Source organism: Catharus ustulatus, chromosome 14 (genome assembly GCF_009819885.2).
Source record: "Catharus ustulatus isolate bCatUst1 chromosome 14, bCatUst1.pri.v2, whole genome shotgun sequence".
NCBI classification, from domain to species: Eukaryota; Metazoa; Chordata; class Aves; order Passeriformes; family Turdidae; genus Catharus; species Catharus ustulatus.
This window is the reverse complement of record NC_046234.1, coordinates 9,348,892-9,374,458: the sequence shown is the minus strand read 5'-3', so window position 1 is coordinate 9,374,458 and position 25,567 is coordinate 9,348,892. Positions and strand designations below refer to the sequence as shown.

General features: G+C 37.1%; 1 long non-coding RNA gene across 2 annotated transcripts in view; it reads right to left on the bottom strand.

The window, feature by feature from the left end:
• Positions 1–2,976: 2,976 nt before the first annotated feature.
• Positions 2,977–25,567, bottom strand: part of LOC117002772 — a 131,174-nt gene continuing 108,583 nt past the window's right edge. Inside the window, exon 3 of one of the 2 annotated variants that reach the window (XR_004419388.1) lies at positions 2,977–3,125. This is a non-coding gene — a long non-coding RNA (uncharacterized LOC117002772). The remainder of the gene's footprint in view (positions 3,126–25,567) is intronic. The other variant, XR_004419387.1, reaches the window with a different exon arrangement.

Sequence of the window (25,567 nt, the reverse complement as noted above, 5' to 3'; positions counted from 1 at the left end):
TTACTTTAGCATTCACTGTTTATGATAAACTGATAGAAGATCTACAGCCAAAGAGCTTAGTCAGAACCAGCATCTCAATAATGTTATTCACTGAACAAACCAGAGAGACAGTGTTTGTCCTGCAAATTGATACCTGCACATTATGTACATTCTTTCAAAGCATGGTGCGCTCACAGGAATCTAACAAGGAAGCAAACAACTGGGAGTCAGATAAGATGTCTGCAACAGTCTGCTCTTTATAGGGAAAAGAAGGGTTGAGTTAAATTCTCTTAGGTAGCACAGCCAAAGGTAGAGCTTATAAAGTATTTTACCTATAGAAAAATAAACTGTTCTAAAAAGCCATTTCCCAGCTTATTGTCACAGAAGTCTTCTATCGATCACAGCAAAACAACACTGTGATTGATCCTTCTTGTCTTTGCTATTTCCAATATGCTCATAAACAAAAAGTCCAGATACCATTTATGAGGAAGATAACAGGATAGCATGCTTGAGCCTAGGATACTAAATATATGAAATTCTATAAAACAGAGTCCAACTTCTTCACATCTACTGGTTTTACTGCAAATAACAAGCAGACTATTTAAACAGCATTGCACATAAATATGTTGCTTGATAAACCTATCAATATATACACTTCTTTATTGAATCATACTGATTTTACACATTTTTTCATCCCAGCCTTAGGAGAATAGCAGCTGTCATATTTATCACCTCAGTATTCAATGCTGCCTTCTGTTACTTCAAGTCTTACCTCCTTTCCTATCAGGCAGTGCTCCAGGTCCTATATTTATGCTTGCCCTTGATCTTCACAGTGACAACTGGGAAGCCTTTATTTCTCTTTAGAATCCAGCTTTCCTGTTGACACATCCTGTGCAAATGCACAATCTTTTCTCTAAATAAAATCAGTCTTTGCTTGATGGAGCTTAGCACATTAGCATGTAACTCAACAAAAAGTGGACATTTGGCAAGGAAAGGAGAACAGGAAAGGCCACAGTTAAACTGGTGCTTGCCAAGACAACAGAATAAAGTTTGCATGCCATGTAGTCAGCACCAAAGCAGCTGCTTTACTCTTTTACATCATGGGAATTCTGTACTTAGATCTGGAGAACTGATGTAAACACACACTTTTCTTTCTGGTATTGTGAACAACTTCACTGAGAAAGTCATGAACATCCTGATAGTTCTGCCATGTCAGATGCTGCTACATGATAGGACAAAGCATCTTCATCAGCAGTGTTTTGCTGATGTCTTTCTCAGAACTTCCACTTTTTTTGATTCTTTGGGCACCATGGTTAAGAAAATGAATTTTACATTGAAAAAGCCATCTTCTTGTTATGTGAAAAGAAGGAATACAAGAAACAAAGAACAAAAATGACCTAATATTTGCCAACATTACTGATTAGGATGACACAGAAAATTAAGCAGTGATGCAAGTAGCATCATCTAGAATTGGTTCTGATGCAATGACAAATGTATTTTTCTTTTTTGTTACTGATGTCCCATTTGGGCATGTGCAGTGTGCTCATGCATCTACTATCATTAACACACTCAAAACAGGAAAAAGCAACATTTACATCAAACCACAGCTACAGAATGACTTTGGTTTCAATGGTAAGGGACAAAGCAGCCAGAGCTTCGTACAAATTGTGTGAAATTATATATGGCTTTGGGCACTACCAATTAGCTAGTGAATGGGATGTCTTGTTATTTCTATCATTCTATCAATCCAAAATCCATCCTTGTAAACACATTTGAAGCAAAGAGAGTCTAGAAAAAGAAGCTAAAGGAGGTAAAGATGAACTGAGTAGAAAAACTAAATAAAACTCCAGTCAATATGGAGAAGAATTGACTGCAATCTTACCACAATTTAACTTTTTCTATTGAATGAAGTACTCCTTGTAATATGAGGTCTGTTATTGCAATCCTATACTTTAGAAGTTACAGAATTGACAGAAATTATGGCCATACTCAATTCTCCCCCAAAGCAAATTCATTCATTTCTAAAATTAAATCTAGAGGCAAAACGCCACTTTTCTGCAGCACTAGTTTAATTTCATGATGTCTTCTTCTATTTTACTGCTCTTTTCCCCAGTAAAATTTTATCTGTTTTAAACTAAAATTAACTAAAACTCCAACATTTCCCCGTGCACCCCCAAACCAGGTATGAAAAGGACTGCAAATATTCATTTTATACAAGGATAAACTCTTGGAACTGGAAAACAATCTGAAATTTTGTCAATATCATTAAGTCAATTTACAGAGACTTCCAGCTGCATTCTGATGCATCGATGACCTTTCCAGAGAAAGTAATCTATATATTTTCAGTATGTTTATTTTTCCTGTAAAATGGAAACATCAGTCTATTCACCCAGCACAAACTATACTTCTCATGACAGAGGCCTGTCCCAATCCAAAATAAATTGCAGAGGTGTGCGGACAGAAAGGAGAGAGCAGCATCTGACTTGTGGAGAATTCTGTCCCAAGGAGCAACAGGCAATGCCTAGACATCCATATGCTATTACTAAAATGGCTGGAACAAAGGTCAGTTGTGGAACTGACACTGGCTCAGAAAACCAATCCTTTTATGGCACCTTTACTGTTTTGAATTTAGAATTGGACCAAAATATTGTACTTTATCAGTAATTAACCTTGAGATTACTTCCAAGCACTACAAGCAAAGAAATGCTTCTTTGAATGTTCAGCTAAACTCCTAAATCTAATTTTCAATTTGTCTTCATACTGCTCAGCTTAATTTTCAGTACATATTTTGAGTAAGTAGTCTTTGCTCACAATGACTTGTATATATACACATAATTTGCATATTAAATCTTATTCAGAAGTAACTTTGAAAAATGTCAGCTCTGTACGAACCAGTCTACAAGGAGAAAACTATTGATTTAATTCTTAGCTCTAATAATTCACTGTCTTTTTATGTCCACATTTTTCCCAGACTTTAATCTGATACCATACCTGAGACCAGGCGATTCAGAGCAAAATCTTGCTGTAGTTGCTTCTTTTAAACCAATTTAATTATTAATTGGAAAATTCTTCCCTTTGTGAAGATTCAATGAAGCCTCTCTCCATCTCCTGCAAGCTCAGCTGAGGACTGTGGCAGGACTATGCTGCTGTAAAGAAAATAACAGATGAAGACATTTTTATTCAAATCTGAAGAATAAATTGGACTTGCAACATAGCTGCAAAATATACCAGATGTGTTCAAAGCAGTCAGTCACTGTTCCAAAACAATGACTTCTGCATTAAATAGTACTGTTTAACCAAAAAATTAATGATATTTGTGACCATCCAGATTCTGCAGTAGCCTCCACTTCTGGATAGCCCTTCACATAAAAAATACTTGTTTTTACTAACACTGAAATATAGCATATATTTATGAATAATAGGAAAACAATGCCTAAAAGCAAGACACACTATAAAGAAAAATTCTATAGCAGATTTTTTCATTAAGAAAATATCAAGAAGGAAAATAATCAGTTGTGTGCTCTAGCCGGTTAAATCTACTAGGACTCCATGTGGTTTGCACCAGTACACCTGCAACATCAAGGTCCCCTTCTCTGCTTCATGATAACAAGGATTGCATCCATTAATTACTAGATTTGGAATTGGGCTTAAGAGACATCAGTTGGCACAAATTTTGAAGGTCAAGATATTGTCTGAAAACGGATTCTCTTGCATTAATGTGTTTATATAACACAGATTAACTAGGCTGCAAGATATTGAAAAATGAATAAAGGTTGTCTAGGAACTGTGAATGAGGCGACTTTGCAATTCTCTTCTACATAAGAAAAAATGAAGCTTTGTTTTCATTTGCACTATTGTTTTCTAAATTTTTTTTCACATGCATTAGAATATTTTTCATGCTATAAGAAATAAATATATTCAGAACAGCTACAAAACATCGCAAAGAATTACTGATTTCAAGCAGATAGAATGTTCATTATTTCATCCAACAACCAGTATACTTAGGATCAGGAACAAACCATAAGCATTCCCAATGCATTACTTTATTTCAGCTGCCCATTTTCGTGAAAAAATAGAATATGGTTTCATCTGCTCCAGAAATCATCCATAGTGATATATAGGGAAAAGGAATTCAGTAAGCAGAATGTGAGAAGTATGTATTTCAGGCATCAAAACTTAGGCGAGCTTATTTGATAGGGAAAAAAAAAATCAAGAATTTTACTAAGATGTCAAGTTGTAGCATGTGTAACATGGTAACAACTAGAAAACATCAGGTGAATGCATTGGCTTTTCCCCCCACTTAATTTCGGTAAGACCCACATAGAAAAAAGTACTGCTTGCTTGTTTTTCCAAGTGATACCTGTCTTCTTGCTATTGACTAATAATAAAAAAATATTCACAGAAATAATGTTTGTGTGACTGCTCTTGCACACACTTTCGTGAAACAAGGCCTCTTATAAAAAGCTAGGACAGAGGTGACCAAAAATAATAGACCAATTTTGGTCAGAAGAGGCTTTTAAAGGCCATTTATTCTGACAGCCCTGCCAGGGGCAGGGACATGTTCAACTAGATCACCGTACTCAGGGCCTCAATCTAACCTGGCCTTGAATGGTGCAGGGGGTGAGGGAGAATCTAGCACCCCTCAGCTCCAGCCCTCTGATGCTTTTGTCACCCTCCTCTGGACCTGCATCACCAACCCGTTAACATCCTTTCTGTGCTGGGGACCCCAGAGCTGGATGCAGCACTAGAGGTGGGGTCTCACCAGAGCTGGGCAGAATCTCTTCCATCCCTGCTGCCCACAGGGCTCTGGATGCAGCCCAGGATACGTTTGGCTTTCTGCACTGAGTGCCTGTGGCTGGCTCATGTCCAGCCTCTCACCCAGCAGCTCCCCACATCCTTCTGGGCAGAGCTGCTCTGCATCTGTTCATTTCCCAGCCTGGACTGCCAATGGAAGTAGCCACGCGCCAGGTGCAGCATCTTGCATTTGGTCTTAGTGAGATTCCTATGGGGTCACTTCTTGAGTTTGTCCGGTCCCTCTGGATGTCATCCCGTCCTTCAGGTGTGCCAGCTGCACCACACAGCTGGGTATTGTCTGCAAACTCGCTGAGGGTGTGCTCAGTCCCACTGACTGTGGCACTGATGAAGACAGTAAAGGGTCCTGGTGTCAGTGCAGACCCCTCAGGGACACGACTTTTACCAGCCTCCATCCAGATATTAACCAGGGGACCACTGCCCTTGATGCAACCGATTCCTTATCAATCAAAAAGTCCACCCATCAAATCCACATCACTGCAGAGAGAAGGATGCTGTGGGGGACTATGTCAATGCCTCACAGAACTGCAGTCAAACATCCACAGCCCTTCCCTTGTCCGCTGATGTTGTCACTCCATCAGGGAGGGTCACTGGGTGGCTCTGCCCTTGGTGAACCTCTGCTGCTGTTTTCAGTCACCTCCCCGTCCTCCCTGTGCCTTAGCAGAGTGTCTGGGGAACTTTGTTCCCTGATCTTCCCAGAGACAGAGGGGAGGCTGACTGGCCAGTAAATCCCAGGGTCTTCCTTTCTAGTGAAGTGATAACTTTCAAAGTGACAAGCTTCTCTTAGGAACTTGTATAATATATTGCCTAAACTATTTACAAAAAACAAAGCCAAAACAAACAAAGCAAAGGATACTAAAAGGTTAAATTAACAAGTTTGAAATATTTTTGGTCAAATTCTGTAAGTCTGAAGTGATACACTAGATTATTTGCAAATTTTTTCTGTTTCAAACCCCCAAACAACTCTATCTACCATCTCCCTATCTATTTTTCCACTCATACCTATTTCCAGTGCCATTTTCTTGAGGTCAGCTTAGACATATATAGAATATATATCATTTCAATCTGAGTAACAAACTATAAGACATGAAACAGCTGATGGAACTAGTAATTTGTCTGTACAATTGACCTTTCAGTGCTCCATCTATTTCATATTTGTATTTAATCACATAGCCAGGGTTATTCTCACTGAGCTACTCTATAAGCATTTTACAGGTTTGTTCAAATTGCTACCATTGTTCTTTTCAAATCAAGTTTTAAAATATTCTTGAATTCTTCACCAAATTTAAAAATTGCAATATTCCATGGTGTTCTGAAGTGGTATATTCTTTGCTACACTATAATCAGTGATATGGACTATTTACAGTTTTGAAAACAAAATAGAGGGAATTAAATTAATCATTGCTTAATTGGCCCTTACTTCTCCATTAAAAAAATACTGGAATGTCACTTTTAGCATGAACAGTTAGGAAGTCATTCAACATAAAATCTGAAATACTTCTGCTTACACCTACTATGAGATGTTCTCACAGATCATGTGGGAGGAAACCCAATTCAGTGAGCTCAACTCCACCACAAAAGTGACCAATACTGTCTTTATATCCACCACCAGAAATGCTGTGTTTAAAGAGTTGTTCTGAAAAATGGAGAGAGAGAAAAAAGGAGAGAGAGAAAAAAGGAGAGAGAGAAAAAAGGAGAGAGAGAAAAAAGGAGAGAGAGAAAAAAGGAGAGAGAGAAAAAAGGAGAGAGAGAAAAAAGGAGAGAGAGAAAAAAGGAGAGAGAGAAAAAAGGAGAGAGAGAAAAAAGGAGAGAGAGAAAAAAGGAGAGAGAGAAAAAAGGAGAGAGAGAAAAAAGGAGAGAGAGAAAAAAGGAGAGAGAGAAAAAAGGAGAGAGAGAAAAAAGGAGAGAGAGAAAAAAGGAGAGAGAGAAAAAAGGAGAGAGAGAAAAAAGGAGAGAGAGAAAAAAGGAGAGAGAGAAAAAAGGAGAGAGAGAAAAAAGGAGAGAGAGAAAAAAGGAGAGAGAGAAAAAAGGAGAGAGAGAAAAAAGGAGAGAGAGAAAAAAGGAGAGAGAGAAAAAAGGAGAGAGAGAAAAAAGGAGAGAGAGAAAAAAGGAGAGAGAGAAAAAAGGAGAGAGAGAAAAAAGGAGAGAGAGAAAAAAGGAGAGAGAGAAAAAAGGAGAGAGAGAAAAAAGGAGAGAGAGAAAAAAGGAGAGAGAAGAAAAAACCCCCCTATAATTTATCTGAAATAAGTTCTGTTTGGAGCTACAAAGTTTCTTTCCAGAAAAAAACTCAACATTTTCATTAAAACAAAGCAACTTGAAATCCTAATAGTGGAAAAGTTCTTGTAAATTATGAAAATAATTTATTTTCTATAAGAAATACTTATTTTCATAATAAGTTGGTATTTTTTTCCAAGTTAGTTACAGTATCTTTCAAAACACAACAGGATAATCTGGCTAGCACTTCTGAGGGTGATTTTTCGTAGATACAGATGTAGGTTCACAGGAGTGAGAGAAAAAGAATGAGCCCTATGTCCACAAGTAGCTCAAAGGAGGACTTCTCAGTAAGTTCTGAGAAAATGTCAAGTGTACTCTTAAATGCTTTGTCCATAGGATAGAAAACTATCCAGACTGAAGTATAAACCGTACACCTCTCAACTTCCTAGCTTTACACTAGTAAATCTCCATTTATATCTTTGGTAGCTCACTAGGAAAGGGGTCTTCTTTTTACACCAACTTTCATGATTTTACAATATATATAGCAAAGCAGCTTGAATAACATTTTTGAGGCGGGAAATTGGAATTTGAAGTGTCATTGTTCTGGAAACCTTGAGATTTCTTGGAGTAGCACAATATTTCTTCCATCTGTTTTGCTTCCTCTGCTCATACAAGGGACCACGTTGCTGTGGTAACTGAGTTCCAGGATGACTGCAGAGCTGTTTGCTGCCACTGTGCAGCAGGAGTACCATGCTCCTTGAAGGAGGAAGCTGTCATGATAACACTGAATTCCCGAAACAGAGAAACTTCCAGGTTAACCTGTTTATCTATATCATCTATATCTATCTCTATTTTCTCTATATTTATATACATCGATATCTACATCTATAATCATATCTAATATGATTAACTGATTAATCATATACGTGGTTTGATAAAGAACACAAAAGAACAAGAACTGAAGTTAAGAAATATGGGTAATAGCCTCCAATTTAGGCTGATTATTCAACCTGTGCTGTGTCAAGAAAGAAGTTCACCTTTCTGTTTGCAGGTTTCTCTTTAACAGCTCTCAGAGTCCTTCCTTCATCATATTACCTCCATTTTATATATACTTCCCAACAACTTATATTAATATGAAGCTTCAGGACAAAATCCTCACCTCCCAGAAGTCAGTAAGTGTTTCATCACTCAGCTTCCTAAGGCCATGATTTAATTGCTGGGAAAGGAAAGACCAGTCTACAGAATATGCAGGTGTCACTGCTGTAACTAATGTGCTCTCCAAGGTAAACAAAATCCTGAAAACAGCTTACTATTAATCTAGCATTCCCTCAAAAGAGCTTGTGTTCATTAAAATTGCATTGAGACATCACTTATCAATTTGGCAGATCTCATTTAGATTTTTGCCTTTAAAATCTAATCAGTATCTTCATCCCAAATCATTTTTATGCTCCTTCCTCATTACAAAAACTGCTATTTTCAACTTAGGCAGTTTCACTACACAGTTATATTTCATTAGACAGTAAAGAGATGTGAGATTGGGGTAGTCTATTAAAGAAAACATTAAACACAGAGCTTGGTTTCTGAGAAATAAAGTGTTCTACAGGACTCCTAATGGCAAAGATTGCTGAAACCATAATCCTAACAAAAATTTAGGAACTATACCTTAAAATATAAAAGTAGGTTTAAAAAGTATTGTGTTTGAAAGAATTCTCAAATACATTCAAGTGGAATTACAGCCAATCTATAATTAGATCACACCTATTTTTCCTGTGTAAAAGCCTTCTAAATTAAGAGTAGCATTCAAAGCTCAGGTATCTTTTGACACCAAAGGCTGATCATATATCCACTTTACTGGGATGGGTGAGGTGGGGATGAAGAATGAGAACACCAGAAACCCAGAAAAAATATAAAGCATTTTGGACCTGACAGCCATCTCAGAGAGTAATGAACAAAGTCCTACTGTTTTCATCATTGCTTGAAGATTATGAGTTTGCTGAGACAAGTTGAAATTCCCCTGAAAGTCCCATGAAACAAACTTTGTAGGACATTATAGAAGAGATACATAACTGCACTACACAGCAAATACCCATTACCATCTTTTGGTGCTCCTCTGACTGTATGATACACATCTAAAGATAAACACAATAATTTTGTTTAACAGCAAATAACTGGTTTATTTTTTGTTCAAAAAGTCATGCTTCAGTTCAATTCACCTATGTTAAGAGAAACAAAAGCAAACAGCAGAGAAGATCAATGTAAAAAACCCCAAATCCCATAATGACACTGTAGAGGAGACACTATTCAAACTGAAGTCTGACTGAGTGAAGAGTGATAATGGGTCCATCAAGCTCAAGGCCAAGATTTTAGATAATAATGAGATGCCAAATGTTCAAGTATTAACTTCTTTAAAAGACTGATTTTCAAACAGCACCAAGGGCTAGACGTAAAAAGCCCAGGTTCTACAAGTTTATTTCAGCCATGTTGCTGTTTTGAATACAGCAGGAGATCAGGGCATTTGCCCAGCTTGCACCCTATCAATATATATATATAAACTATAAACCAGGAATAGACCTGCAAGTTCACATCAGCAAGACTGCTAATGTTTCATCTTTCGCCATAATATTTTATTTTCAAGGAAGTAATACATTCCCCTCAATGTTACTTTATGGAAAACAGGAAAACACTAGCATTAAAATATCACTTTCCAAGGATAAAACAAACTAAGCCATAACACTGCTTGAATACAGGTGAAAATATGCACAATATAATATTTTAGATATGCAAGGGATACTGCTGATATATCTGCAGCTCAGAGAAAATTTACAGCACAAACCTTGCATGAGTCAGTGTGATGGCTGCTGTCAGCTACAAAAATTATCTGCATTTTACGCATCTACCACATGCAAAACACTCCTGCAATGATCTCATTAAGGAGGCTGTGCCATATATCAAAATAATGTTATACCTACAGCAGCCTATGGATACTAAAATATGCCCTTCCTGCTTATTTTGTACACAGTGAAAAATGAGACACTCATGGGTAAGTTTGCTCATTAATTCTGATAGATAATTGAGAGTACATGCTTGATACCACAACTTAAGTATCTGAAGCCATAAAAATATAAATGTTCTAAATGTTTGTGAAAAAGAAAGAAAGAGGAACGGAGACAACAATTATTTTAACTACACAGAATTTTAAATGGGCAATTATTAACTCGGTGGTGACTAGCTGAGAAGAGCGATGAAAAATTTCAAAAGCTTTCTTGAACAGTATCTAAAAATAGGGCTGAAACAGAAGAAACACATTTTCAGTAGTTCTGAGCTTACTTCTTCCCTTCTTTGTTGAAACACTTCTATTTATTTTAAAAAGCTGAGGAAATTCGACATACATATGAAAGAATTGAGAACTGTCTTGTACTTTTTCATGATCTTGAGTAAATCAGCATTCATTAAGATGGGATAAAACTGAAGAGAGTAACTCCTAGAAGTTTTCTCTCAAAAAGACACAGTCATCCCAGGGGTGCCTTATATGGTTGAGATCATTCATATCTCAGTATCTTTGTGCAATAAGGATATTCCTCACCATTTGTAGTTAAGGTTCTGTGCACAGCACAGGGCACAGCTTCATTTCTGCACAGGAACACCCTTTGAATAGCAACATGTTAGAATGGCCCTTTGAGTACCAGCCACCTGCAAGAGCAGCTTTGGCAGAACTGCCTCTTCATTCCTTAATCAAAAGAGAAAAGAAGCCCCCATTCAAGGCAAAAGTTCATGGGCAAAAGTGTCCAGAGAAAAGATCAGCAGCAACAGGAAAAAACCTGCTGCCATCAGACATAACTAAAGCATTTCTTAGAACGGCTTTGTGTTTAGAACTGATCCTCCTCCTCAAGAACCAAATGGGTTCCTCTCCTTCAATTTTCCTTTGCTTTATAAAATCTATACATAATCCACTCTGTTCCATATTTTACAAGCAGCACCCATCACACTGTTCATTCAAAGGTCAGGCCAACACATATGCAATTCAGAACAGCAAACATGAAAACATTTGTCATTAATCATTATAAACCCTAAGTGTAAACATAAATAGTTACCTAGAAAAGACATTTCATTTCTTAGGAAAGGAGGTGGTAGTGGATGCTCACCAGAAATGAGTTGCAGCTAGTACAATAATCTGAAAATTTATATACACAATCAGTGCTCCAGCCAACAAATAATGTATGCAATTACTGCTCCTGGTAATGTGCCTGCATGCCTAATTTTGGGAGCAGCATGCCCAGTGCTTTCCCCTTAAAGTGGCTTGAGCAACTGGTCTGTATTTTAATGGAGAGAACCATATGCAATGAAAGCAGAACTTCCAGGAGACAAGCCACAAATTCAACTTGTTCTTGATGCCAGAGTAATAATTATAGTGAAATGGAAAAAACCCCCAGTACACACCTACTATAAACAGATGGCTAATAAAAATTTGGGGAGCTCTTTCAGTACAGAAATTGAATATTCCTAAAAGACACCTACATAACAAATGCTTGGACATGTTGTCTCCTTTTATGGGCTACTTAAAGCTGTGCCCTCTAGTTCAGGAGCTGAAGTGCTTTTTCTTTTATTAACGATTATATACAGAAGTTTCAGAATATGTTTATACTAAATATTAAGCTTTATAATAGAATGTTTCAAATATTCTCATGAAATACGGGTCGTAGATATTAACTACTAATGTGACATACTCTAACATGGTCATGAATTTTTATGGTATTGATCACAGGTTTCTGGTTTACCATCATTACATAAAGAATACTCTTGATCACATTAGGAGTTTACAATATATATGATAAGCTTGGTCCACTGAGATTTACTCATGCCTGTAAACATCTGCTCTGTTTTGTACTTCGATTTGAAGACAAGAACAAATATTTTCATTTGCTCAAAAATGCTGACAGGTGAATCAATGTTTCAACATTCAAGTAGGTCAGTCCATGTTGCATTATTCAGTGTATCAACTTGACACTTCTCAACAATAAAATATGGTCTAATAAAAATTTGAAGTGATACAAGCAAATATCTGTTTTTTTTGCAGAAGAAAAGCTGCTTTAATTTGAAATTGTCCCTCCTCCATCTATAAGAAGAATGTGAAATATTAAAAATTAATTACTTTTGCCTGCCTATCTTCTTCATCCCAGTTGATAGCAGAGCAAACACAAGACATAAGGAGAAGTGCAGCTCAATTGACAGCAGATTTAAAGAGACATCATCAGCTTCAAACATTGCCAAGTACAAGCAAAAAGAATAAAAGCTATTTCAGGTACCACAAACTGCCTGAAGTGTGCCTATCAATTTAGAGAGGCAAACCCAAGCCATTTTCTGCTTCTTAGAATGCTTTTTTACCCTGTTTGTGTTTGAAAAGTTGTGCCCTTAAGGGAAATGCAGTCTCAATGTTCCACATTATCCGTACACAGAAACACTTGACAGCGGGGAAAGTAAACAAAGCAAAGCTGGCACCTCTCACCTGTCTCACTAAAAGTGCTACCTAGAGTTACTAACAGGAAGCTGGATATTCTCAGGAAGTGTTTATCAAATAGTTGCTCCTGAATACAACAAAGGGAACTCAAAAACATACTCCTACAAAAACTCAGTAAAGTGATTTACACAAAAAAATGCCCTTATACCCTCTTTTGAGAATATGCTATTCTGTCACAGATTTCTGACACCAAATATCTACCACAGTTTCCTACATGGAAAGAAAAGACATTTTTAAGATTGCAAACACAGACCCCAAACAGTTTCTTAGGTCACGTGCTAAGGTGTACTTTTTTGGAAAGAGAAGAGCCAAATCCTTTTCCAAGGGAAAAAAAAAGAGCAAGTTTGGTATATAATTAAAATATAATCTGTCATTTTCAAAAACAACAACAATAACCCCACCACCCCAAAAAACAGGCCAAACAAAACACCAAGAACATCTTAGTGTTTTATGAATAATCCAATTATTAAGTTAATCATTGAGCAAGGTGTTTGTACACAGCATCAAACAATTAATGGAGTAACCAGCCTTAAATTCCATGTTTTGGCACTGGGGAGGATAAGCTTCACAACTTTACGCCTGTTCATTCATCTTTATGCCCAAGCAATCTGGTTATTCAGCAATATCTACACACATGCTTAAAGCTAAATATACCTGAAAATATCTTTGCAGATGGAACAGCCCATAATCAGAGTTGCAGTCGCAGGATATAATAGAAGAAAAAGTCTACAGCCTCTTAAAGCAATATTGTATTAGAAATTAGTATAGATTTATCCAAGAATGGAGAAAGAAAAGCTAAGTCTTTTATTGTATTAAATATTACCTCCCCATTAACAGCATGTTCCTGGGTGGTGGTTTTGACCCCTAACAGATGCAATACAATAGATCCAACTCTTCCCTGCTACACTTCATAAAACCTCCAAAGTGACAAACAGGTCAGAACAGACTCGAGGGAAGAGGGAGGGCTGAGACACTACAGGTAACACAATGGTTGCATTTATTAAAAAATCAACCAACCAACTCCTCACCCTCAAACTGATTACAATAATAAGGTCATAACAAACATCACTTCTGTCAAATATTTAACTGCACAAATCACAAGACATTTTACCTCTGATCACATTTCAGATTAGCCACACTATGATAATTTTTAAACTTTCTGATCAACTACATCTTAACAGATTTAACATATGAACAGACTTCACTACTCTATTTGTTCTCCTCCCTGTATTTACTAACGACTTGCTCTTATTAATTTTTCAAAGTAGTCTCTTGTTTCTCTCTTTCCTAGGTCAGTTATCTCAGTAATTTAGAGACTCAAAATGCAGCATACGTCCATCACGTTGTCACACAGTACCAAACAGGGAGCATCTAAAACACCCTGGCAGCTCTCATTTCCATCCAGGTGATTCTAATTATGTTACTGAGACAAATTTATCCCGTACCACCAGGCAGGAGTTGGCAGTGCCAGCACTGGAAAAGAAAAATAGCATTTGTCTGAGGTTTTTCATTTAGGTTTTGTTCATCTTTTCCCCCACATGGTTTCCTTCACTAATGGCAGGGGAACAGATGACAAAGAAAGAAAGAAAATATGATGACACATCAGTTACTAATTTTGTTTATTTTTGTTATGCCTTTAGAACACATAGGAAAAAAACATTGGTTTTGCTATTGAAATGTGATTCTCCATAGAAAACTGACTAAACAGTGACACCATAGGGTGCTGTGCCTATTCACGCTAATTAATTTTCACCTAAAAATATGTAGCACATTAACCATTTCAACTGCTACCCTCTACAGAAAGAATAGACAGCAGCATATATTGGATGTATCAGGCAATGACACCTTTATAGGACTGAATATTTTTGTAGAGGTATCAACAGGTCCCTGTACAGTGCAACTCCACAGTCCCATTCCTCCATTTCTTACAGTCATTGTATAAAAACTGTTATATTGTTTTCTCAATCAATACTTCCCAAAACAGCAAAATAGCACTGAATGCAAATTAAGTTGAGGAAGCTGAAACAGATCTAAGTTCAGAGACAGCAAAGTTGTAAGGGGATCATTAAAATGCTGCTGACAGAGAGGCAAAGACACGTTTGTTTTCCAGCACGGATTCTTTTTTTGGGGGCTTTTTTTAAAATTTACAGCACAAATTATTTGCATTCATTTTCACTTTTAGGGAGCAAAACAATCAAGTTAAAAGTGCTTTTTTTAAGAACAGATGTTAAAAGTACTTCTGGAGATGGAGACAGAAGTACAGATTAAGTTCTATATTTTTAAAACAGTTTTGATAGCTAAATTTATGTCCAACCCATTAATTTAAATGTCTGTTATAATTACAGCTTGATGATGTCTCCAGTAGAATTTATGAGTCCAGAATCACATTAGTGTTTATTACTTTGATTTTAGTAATGAATGGATCCCAAATCAAGGCTTATAGACAGTTTTTTGGTTTGTTTGTTTTTTCAAAGTATAGACAAACATTTCTCTCATTGTAGCTTATTAATTTTTTGCCATTTCAATGGAATTTTCAGTTCTTACTTGCTTAGGTGATAGTAAAAGGTGGTTTTTCACAGGCTCAACATCCTTCAGAGACACTTCAGTGGTATGTCTTATCCCATTGTCAGTTTAACCAGCTGGACAATTTTTTCAAACAACTTCAAGTTCAGTAAGTCCCTGAAGTGACCTCTGCATTGTTGTTAGGATACTGCTGGGAACCAAGAAAACAGCCTTGTTCTCAGGCTACTCAAGGACAAAAAATTATAACAATGATTAAACACCTGCTGGAGACGTGAGAGACTTGATATTTTCATAGAAACATGTTTTAAAGAGGTGTTGCCTTCCTCACACCAATCAGGTTGTGTCTAGGTCTCGCTCCACAAACTGCTCTATGTAAGTGTGGTGTTTCTTTAGATAAAGGCTTTTTACTTCTCCACTACACAAAGGAACTTGCTGCTATATTGCTTTAGCCACTCTCATAGCCCAAAATGCAACACTGCATGCCTGAGCCTACCCTGCTGAAGAGAATGGGAAGCTCGGGACTGACTTCAGTGGACCTCAGAATTCACATGCTGTTCTGGAGGTCAGGAAAGCTAAAGTTCAGATTTGGATCAATAAATTCAAATCACCTTGTGAAATCATCAGGTCCAGTTGAACACCCGCCTTTAATGATCAGAAAAGGGATCCCTGCTCTAACTAGACATCAAGAAGTATAAATACAAGCTTTTGTTTGCATCTGGGCACTTAAGCTGCAGCAACTAAACTGTAAGAATAGTAAAATATATTCAAAATGCCATCAGTGGAAACAACATGGAAACAAATTATGACATTGATGCTACACTGTGCCTTCCAAAATTAAAATTTCCTCTTCTGTGGTTAGATGTTTGGTCATTCTCAACTTTGAAAGCCAAATGTGAAATATCTCAGATCAGCTCACTGAAACCAGAAGCACTGAGGAGGTCACAAAGCTGGCATCCCAAAATGGAAAGGACTCAAAATACCTTTTTGAGATGGACATAATTGTTCTTTAGGTGAGGAACAGAAAGAGGAATTACTATTGCAGAAAGTTGTATTAACTCCTTTATAAATGAGGATCATTCAAGTGGGCCCAAAAGAACCTTGCACTCCCTAAGGAAAGGAATTTAGCACACTCATCCTGTTCTGTCCAGAAGGACATACTTCTTTTGGGTGTCTGTCTGAAGACACAATGCCATGGGTTATTATTTCTTTTGTGAAACCCTTAACTGTGTTTTTCTGAAACCTGTGTCTATATTTCTCGGGGTGACACTGCACATTGTGAGAGACACCATGTCTGATTACATCAGTCAGACTGCATTAAGCTGTGTCAGTAATGACTGCCCAAGTGACTGATATAACTGGATGTGACACACCATCACTCTGTTCTCTTGTCTGTGAAATATGAGACAGATTTGGGGGCAAGAGGAAAAAGAAAAATCACAAAAGTTTCATACCAATAGGAAATGAATTTAAAAAAAAACCTGTTCCTGTACTTCCTTTCAAAAACAAAACGGATTGAAAATCTTTTATTATTTTAGGGACTAAAATAGGGAGGCTTAAGATATCTCTACAGTCAGCTCTACAGATGCATATTTTTTAGAGGAAAATCATGAAAACTGCAGGATGAAATTTAAAGAGTTTTGCATATAAGGAAGTACTGCTTATTTGAAAACCTTCATCGCCACTCCTTTGACACTTTTAGAAGAATGCTCTCTTATTAATTTTATATATGTGAAGACAGCAGGTAAAACAAAGCAGTTTAACACTTCAAAACTTCTGGAAAACTAAAAATTTGGTAGACCTTAAAGGCTTCTGGTTACTGCTCTATGATGAAGTATGTTAACACTAGTAATATGCCAGTCACTAAAATTTCTCAGGACTCTTTTTGTGGCCATCTGATTCTTTTGGCACTGGCTCAGGATCATCACAGACGACTGACAGGGGATTAGGGTCCAAGTATGTCCAGGCTGCAGAGCAGGGGCCAGGAAAGCCTCTGTTACTAAACCTTTTAAAAGCCTCAGTCTTTCAATACTAATGTAAGCTCACAAACAAAATTTAAGCTATCTTCAGCAATGACAATATTACAGAAGCCAGCAGATCATTTGCCATGGATACATCCTCCCTAACCCTCAAAAACTAAGCAGTCATGACAATCCAAAACAAATGAAAGCCTGGAAAGCAGCTAGAACAGTAAGACTTTCATATGGTTCAGAGCAGAAGAAAATCAGTCTTTCAAAGTAGATCACTTTCAAAAATCTGATGTGAAACTAAGGCACAAAAATTATGAGTAGTAACAAGCACTCCAGGGACATTTACCCTTCTAGCTTCCTACTATATTTTCCCCTGGCTAGTTAGAGAATTCTCACAGCCAAGTCCTCAGGATAGTTGTATGAGCTGCCACACTGCTCTTTCCAACACAGAACACTCAATATGAATTGGCAGAGACACATCTTGAGCAACAAGATGAATGAATCAGTGGCTCTTCATCTTCCATCTTTGCCTCTCTGCTGAAATTAAATGACGTGTGTTCAAGTCCATTGTACCACTAACACAAAGAAATTGAGTTACCAAACATTTTGCATGGGCTGACACCTATCTGATCATAAGAACTAAATCGTATCATACAGCTGTCAAAAAAAAAATCACACGTGATCAACATAATAGGGCATCAGCTGGCATACTTATGCATGTAATAACATGTAATACCTATTGCTCACTATTACATATTAATTTGGATTTTTTTTTTTTTAAGTAGTAGGACACAGCATTTCTGAGTGTGATACTACCCAGTGCATGGGAAACAGCGTAAAGCGTTGCCAGGTAAATTAACCTCTATTAATTATGAAGCCCATTACAAGCAGCAGGAATTACATCCCATGCAATTGTGGAGAAATACAGTCTTGATTTTTTTTTTTTCCATTTTCTTCCAATTGCCTCAACAGTTCAGAACATCATCTGACCTAATGGAACAATACAGCAGCAGCCATGAAGTGGGGGTAGAGAAAACAAGCCTTGCAGGGGCTGGAGGAAGATAAAGTCACATGTGCAGCAAATACAGTCACACAGAGAAATGCAGGATGTGTTCAAAGCATGCACACACAGCAATTTGCAGTGCTCAGCCCAACAGCACTCTCTGCTCAGCCCTGCATCCTCAGCTGCAGGCTGGATTTGCCTGTAAGCCCATAAGCTCATATGGCCTGTGATTTGAAGGGAGGGGGAGAGGATTGTGAGAGGTCTTTGCTCTGTTTACAGCAAAACAGCCAAGTATTTTGCCCTGTATACAAATGACTGTGTGCAGGTCCTTAAGCAGCTTTGTGGTTCAGTGGGAACTTGTCCATATATACGCAGAGAATAAAAATAATCTTTCAAGTTCATTTGCTGCTGAAATAAAATAGACTGAAATATGTTTTTATGTGTGCACAAAAATAAGTTTCTAAAAATAAAAATCATTTATATTAAAGCATCCTATTTTAAAAAAAGTTTTCATATTTACGCACAGAGAAATACCTCTCCCAGATTGCACACAAGGCGTTTAATTACCTTGATCACTCTGATATTTCACCTCAAAGACTAGTATATGACAAGCAGGGGAAAAATAATTGGCCAGGTAATGTTTAGTTAAACAGGTACGTTTGAAGGTCCATCCCTGTTCTTAAATTCCTTTTCTAAATGCATCCAGGTGTTCTGATAAAAATCAGCCTCGATGTGAAATAGGAAGTGAATGCATTTTTGCTTGATTTCAGCCTTATCTCTGAAGGTCATCTCTCCCCCCAACACATTTTGCTTACAACAGAAAAGAGACATATTTTCCATTATATTCCCTCACTAAATTGTATGAGTCAAATTAACTTGTGTGCCCATTTTCTACAAAAAATTTCTGAAGACTAGAGTTCTGTACAAGAGAGAATGTAAAAATTAATTGTCTTCAGAGAGAAATCATGTGAATATTGAAACTGGGAGCTCTGTATGCAAACTTCAACATTAAAGAGCTGAACAGAATGCAGAGCATGAGCCCACTAGTGAAAATATCATTTCCCACAAACATCTTTATATCTCATGCAGAAAAGTTGCATTTACCTCTTCTCCAACTTACAGTCTGTTGAACAGAAATGGAGTTACAAAATACTGCTCACTGGACTTGTGGCAGGGAAGAAATTAGTGATATTTCTAAATTTACCTCAAACTTGAATTGTAATTTCTAATTCTAATTTTGCTTTTTAAATTCATAACCAGACTTGGAGAGACAGAGTTTAAGTCTGTTTGAATATCTAGTTCCATTGACAATCAAATACTACTTCTAGGCCATAGGAATCCTTGCTGCTTTCAAGAGTTTCATCCTGTCCAGAAGAGTCAAAAAGCTGCACAATATATTTCCACGTACCAGTGCACACATTAGACAGCAACAAGGTCACAAAGTCAAGCATTTATCAATTTCTTATCCAGTGTCATTCGGCAATGAGCCTATGTTAGTTATGTTATACCTCAAAATACCTCTCCAGAAAAGAAAAAACAAAGCTACAAAGAAAAAAGGGAGTAAACAATAATCTCCTCCAGAAAAATTCAATAGATTACCTTCCATGATCCAGAGTAAACTTTAGTATCCTTTGCTAACTTTAATCCCAAGTCAAAGGCATCTCACCTGGTTTTATGCAGAGGCTGCTGTATCAGAGAGCACACATACATCCTAACAAACAAACCTACAGGCATGGCTGGAGCATTAACAGTCTCCTTTCTGGTGATGTGTTAGCTGAAGTAGCCTTGGTTGGTTCCAGGTACTCCCAGTTTCCAAACACTGAATTAGGTTTCAAACAGTGCCAGCTGCAGTCAAGGAAGAAATGTTGATGAGATGTTTCTATGAGTATCCCCAATTTGCTACAGACCCAGAGTGTTCTTGACCACATGCAGAACACAAAAGAAGCTATCAACTCTGTCCAGAGCACATGATGGTCTTAAAAGAGTTTTAAACATATAGAACAGTCGATCAGAACTTTCTCTAGAACTGCACATGCTAAAAAGCTAACTCTTTGCGCCTATGAGTGTACTACAAATGAAATAGTGAAAAGTTAATAACGCCTTGTTGTCCAGCTGTGAGCAATGAACACTGACACAACTGAGATGTCTGCCTGGAAGCTTTTAACCCACATGACAGCAATAGAAAAATACATTCAAGAGCTTGGCATCTGAGTCTTGCAGCTGCCAGAGCACAGAGTGGCCACAGGTGCTACTCCCAGCCATGAAATCCACCAGGGAGAGAGAAGGCAAATGCTACCAGCAAAACAGGGAGTAAAGGGCAGACATAAAATCCCCTTCAACTGCCAACACACTGGTACAGATGCCTTCTGATGGAATTTACATGGTGAGATAGAAACAGCAATCAAATTGGTAATTTTAATGCGTGGGGTATTTGCCTTTGATGTTGACAAGTCAGCATTTGCCAGAGTCTCAAAAAATAAGAGGTAAAAATGATAAATAAATAAATATAGTCAAGCATTAAATGACTGAGGGGAGAAAACACAGCTTCTTTCTCCAATGATTGCTCAGTGATGTGGAGATGTACCCATTTCTACTCATTTTTCCTCTTGTTCTGTTTAGGCCTTCTCCTTTCATCCCTGTGGTCAGCTGTCATTTCTCATTATATGAGTCATCCATGTGAGATGCTACTTCTGAATGTCACCCTTACAACTGTGCTCATGTCCTCCACAGAGCTACACAAATAGCTCCATGAAAACCAGTACTGTTAGAGGTGACTCTATGAAATAGCCAAGAAATTCGAGTCAACTTTCTGTAGTTACAAAATTAGGGTAAGGGATCATTTGCAGCATCCAAAACATAAGAAATGTCACACCCAGTGAACCCAAATAAAATAATTCCCTCCCATTTCATTTCCTTCCTCCAAAATACACCTATGCATAAGGTGGAAAGTTTCAGCAACAGAATATTGGAAAACTCATTACAATAATGCAGTTCTGCAATGTACAAAAGTAAATCAGATGGACTTGTTATTGTAGCTAAAGGAAGATGAAGGGCTGAGCTAGTCTCCTGTAAGATGCTTACTCACTCCAGGAATGGAATTCACAATTATCTTTACACATTTTAATTCCCCTCTTTTAAAAATAGAACTTAATATGAGAACAATAAAAGGCAATATTCCTCATGAAAACACCATAATAGAAAGCATTACTTCCAGCTCATGGAATTTAGATTTTAAAAAGTAATTTGATATTCCTGTAAAATAGTAAATATAGATTATTATAAGACTATCAAATCCAAATGTTCGGACAGCCATTTACCTATTTTTTCCTTTAATTTCTAGATACCTCTGTAATAATCAAGTATACACACAATACTAACAGACTTGATTCTTTAATCCACATAAATTCTGAAGAATTAGCTAAATCCCTTCCTGTTATTTCCTATCCAACTGAAAAAAAGCACATATTTGCCCCAGACAAAACAGCTGGATGTAAATTCTTTCATGCACTCTTTCAAAAATGCGAGAAATCAATTGCTGTGTAGGCACAATGATTAGATCAGAGAGTCCATTATATATATGAATCAGGGCATGGTGTCTGCCTAGTTTTAACTATTGCATGCTGGCAGATCCATGTGAGCCTTTGCAATCGTAAAGTAAAACATGGATTAATCTCATGCAGAATTTTCTACAGCTAAAAGAGACTAATTCCCTTAACAGACTTTACATTACCACAGGTTTCCATGTGCATTTATTCCAAAGCTTTTCCGCTCAGCAATCACATTTTGCAACAGTCTGTGGCCATGGCTGATTTACCCAAACTGAAAAGCTGATGCTGATGTTTCGCACATAGTTAATGCCTAAGAGCTCATTTGATGAGATTTCCCAGGTTGGTTGACTTGATGGGATAGTTGGTGAGCACAGGGCCACATTTGCCAGAGCTGCTGGCAATGAAAGAACACAGAGGTTCAAATACCAGCCCATGGCTGTGAATCTCACTAGACATTAAAAAACTCTACCAATTCGTGATTAAAAATGTTTTCAAGGCACTGCTGGTACTTAGAATTCCATAGCTCTAGCTCAGTGCATCAGAAGATACAGATGTCTATTGCATGTAAGAAGTTTACAAACAGTAATTAAATACAATGGAATTTATGCCTTCACCTCATTTAGGTATTTTGTTATCTAACCTGTCACCAATTTGCAGCTAACAGTGCCTAAATGCATTAACAATGAATCACTTTTATTAATTTCCATCATACAACCCAGTTTCACTTTAGGGACAAACTAATTTCATGATGCAACGCTACATTTTGATTTGTATTCTGTAAGTAAAATTCATCAACTAAAAAACTTCTAAACTATGTAAATCCACGTAATGCATATAGTCTGGAGACAAAAAAAGATCATCTCTAGACAAAACCATATGTTAGCTACCATATAGTGTCTGGGAGATCATTCAGGTGCTCCGTCTCCTCAAGGACCTGTAAGGGTGCAGGGAGACTTCAGCATGGCACAGTGCAGACAGATGGCAAAATTATTCTATGTTATTGTCAGAAACTGAGACCACTGATATTCCCAAAGTAAAGACCAAAGGCTACTGTAAGGTTTGCTAGATTACAGATTAAACATCAGTTTCCAGTCTGCAAAACCAAAAACATTTCTCTGGGTAAAATTCAATTGGCTCAGGGCTGGTCTCATTTGCCAACTCTCAATGCCTGTAGGTTTGATTATGAAACTTTCAATTAACTGACGTTGCAGTCACAATCACTACTTTCTGTTTGCTTGTTTGTCATCAGCTCTAAGCAACACATTTCATTTGGAATAACCTAAGTCTGCAAAGTTTCAGTTTCTCCTCCTAAGAGACATGGGGAAAAACACATTTGATATGAAATGTTCCACTTGATCAAGTGTAAAATACTAAGGACAACTTTGAATATAATCATCTAAATAACAAACTATCATACATAGTAACATAGAACATATTATAACATATTAACATAACATATAACATGTTATTTCTGGTCATTTATCCTCTTTAAAGGCCTGTTAAATATTCAACAATATAATAAGCATTTTATTTACTATATACAATGTTTCTGCGCAGCCCCTTGGCTTCTCTAAAGAGAAGCCTTGAAAGGGCTCATAAGCCACAGACTATGTGCATTCACCTCAGCCATGGGAAATCACCAGGAAACCTATAGGTATTTGCCATCTGTATCAGACCTTGCAGGCATCAAGGTCATGACTTGGACTACAGAATGATTTTGAAGCTACTGAAAGCAATAAAAAAATTTCAGTTTGTATCTGCTTTTTCAGAACCATAGAACTGTCTACATGTTAATCAATATCTCAAATCCACCACATTAATGAACCCATAAGATACTAAGTATACTGATACATAAAGTGCAAGCACTTTTAAATAAATGCTAACTTATGGATGTCAAAACCACTTCACATGCAGTGCAAAATGCAGTGGAAAGGTAATGACTTTTGAGGTCAGACATAGCAACAAAACTGCACAGGAAACTAGTTGAAAGGATAAGAAAGACCTTCCAGTCATGAGAAATTTTATCTAAGTTTTTTCTGGCCCAAACCAAAAGTGTTAAACACATACTTTTCTCTTATGATCCCTCCTGAACCCCACCCTCCTTTCCCTCTAAAGTATTCTGCCTCTTTCCCTGTCCCATCCTCTGTCTTTACTCCCAAGTGTCACTCCTATATTACCTCTCAATCCTAACTCCATTTCATATTTCTTGCCAGCAATCATCTCTACAGAAGATTGTCCTTCACCAGATCAGCTTTCCAACAGGTAGTTCTATAAACTGGGTTTCTCTAGAACCTCCTTGGGGAAAAATTTGGCTACATTGTAGACTGAAAAATGGAAAATGTATGTAATCTGCAAAGGCAATCATTATAATACCATGCCCACTCTGTTTCTTATAACATAGTCTCACCAAAGCAAACCCAGAGAATATTAATTAAGTAAAATCTTCGTATAAACAAGACCTTGTAAATGATGGGAAAACATCACTGTCTGAATTAACCAAGACAGTGGTTTTGCTCAGCTCACAGACTCCCACGAACTCCCCCATTTCAATTTAGGGGTCACCCAAGCACAAAGGACAGAGGGTGCTGGACTCTCTGCAGGACCAGAGCCAAAATCTGTTATTGTGATTAGAGTTTTGTGACAGTAAAATCACCTGTAAGAAGATCCAAAATCCACAGGATCTATAAAATTAATGCATACATTTAATCTTAACAGAGACGTTTGTCCACCTTCTAAAGCTGTATTTGTTTCTTTTTACACTTAATTTCAAGGAGAGACTGACTATTTGATCATTTACATGTGGAGAATTCTCTTAGAATCTCCTGTGTGCAAATTTGTTTACCATGAGGAGCTCATTTATTTCAGGGTAGAATTGTTGATATCTTCCAAAAACAAATAGAATTTCCGACTTAATAAAGAGATTATGCCTCTATCAGATTTATGATGCTATAGAAAATATTAAACCCATGAGAACTTAACTTCCAGTGGTTCATAAATGTTATTTCCAGCTGCTAAGTTAATGTGTTATGGTATCATTATGGAACTTTTTCAATCCCATTGGAGAATTTCATCTATTCCCATTTCTGGAATAAATAGCCTGAAACGATGTACGCCTAAATTGTTCTGGCTGAAAATCTTATGACACCCTGTTGAGAATCATAGTTAGATTATTATTTCTTGCAAATACAAATATTTGCCTCTCAAAACATCCAAGGAAGCTATATTACTGAACACTTACTTCTTATTCATCTTCCAGATATCTTATTAAACCTTTCAAAAGTTATTTCAAAGTGATGGATAACAGAAAGTGAAGTATTACTAACCATCCCACTTAGCTTAAACTTTATGAAAAGCACAAAGATGATTGGTGGGTCATTATTTCGAATGTGACTAGTGGTTTTTCAGTATTTTTCTCATGTCATAGTGGGTGACTGCGACCAGGAGTTCCACACAGAGGAGGTGCCCTCCTGGGGCAGTGTCACTTCAGGTTTTCACTGGCTTTGGTCATGGAGAGGGCTGAAACAACCACAGTGAACAAAAGGACATCCAGAAAACCCTTATCAAGGGATAAAGACAAAATAAAATTTTCCACCAGTACCTCATCACCACTTTCTGAGAAAGCTGTCTGCAGTTCCATGGCATCTCCGCAAGAAAACTGCATGCTCAGTTCCAGCTGGGACAAACATTACAAATTACCATGAAAATGGCAACTGAAACTAATTTTTTTCTTGTAATTGCAGAAGTAAACATCTGTTGAAGATCAAGGACTTTGAAATAAAAGCATTGTGTTACTTTTATACCTAGAATATTCTTGTTATAATTCAATAGCAATTTAATGTCTCTAAAAAATAAAAAAATGACCTTGTCAATCTATCGTCCTTGAACATTTCTGTGCATCTTGTCCAAGAAAAAAAATTTCCACTAACAACAAAGAGTGCATTAGCCTCTCAGTAGATAAACTTCCCAACTATTTCAGCTTTCTACATGACCATTCATAGGCAAATTC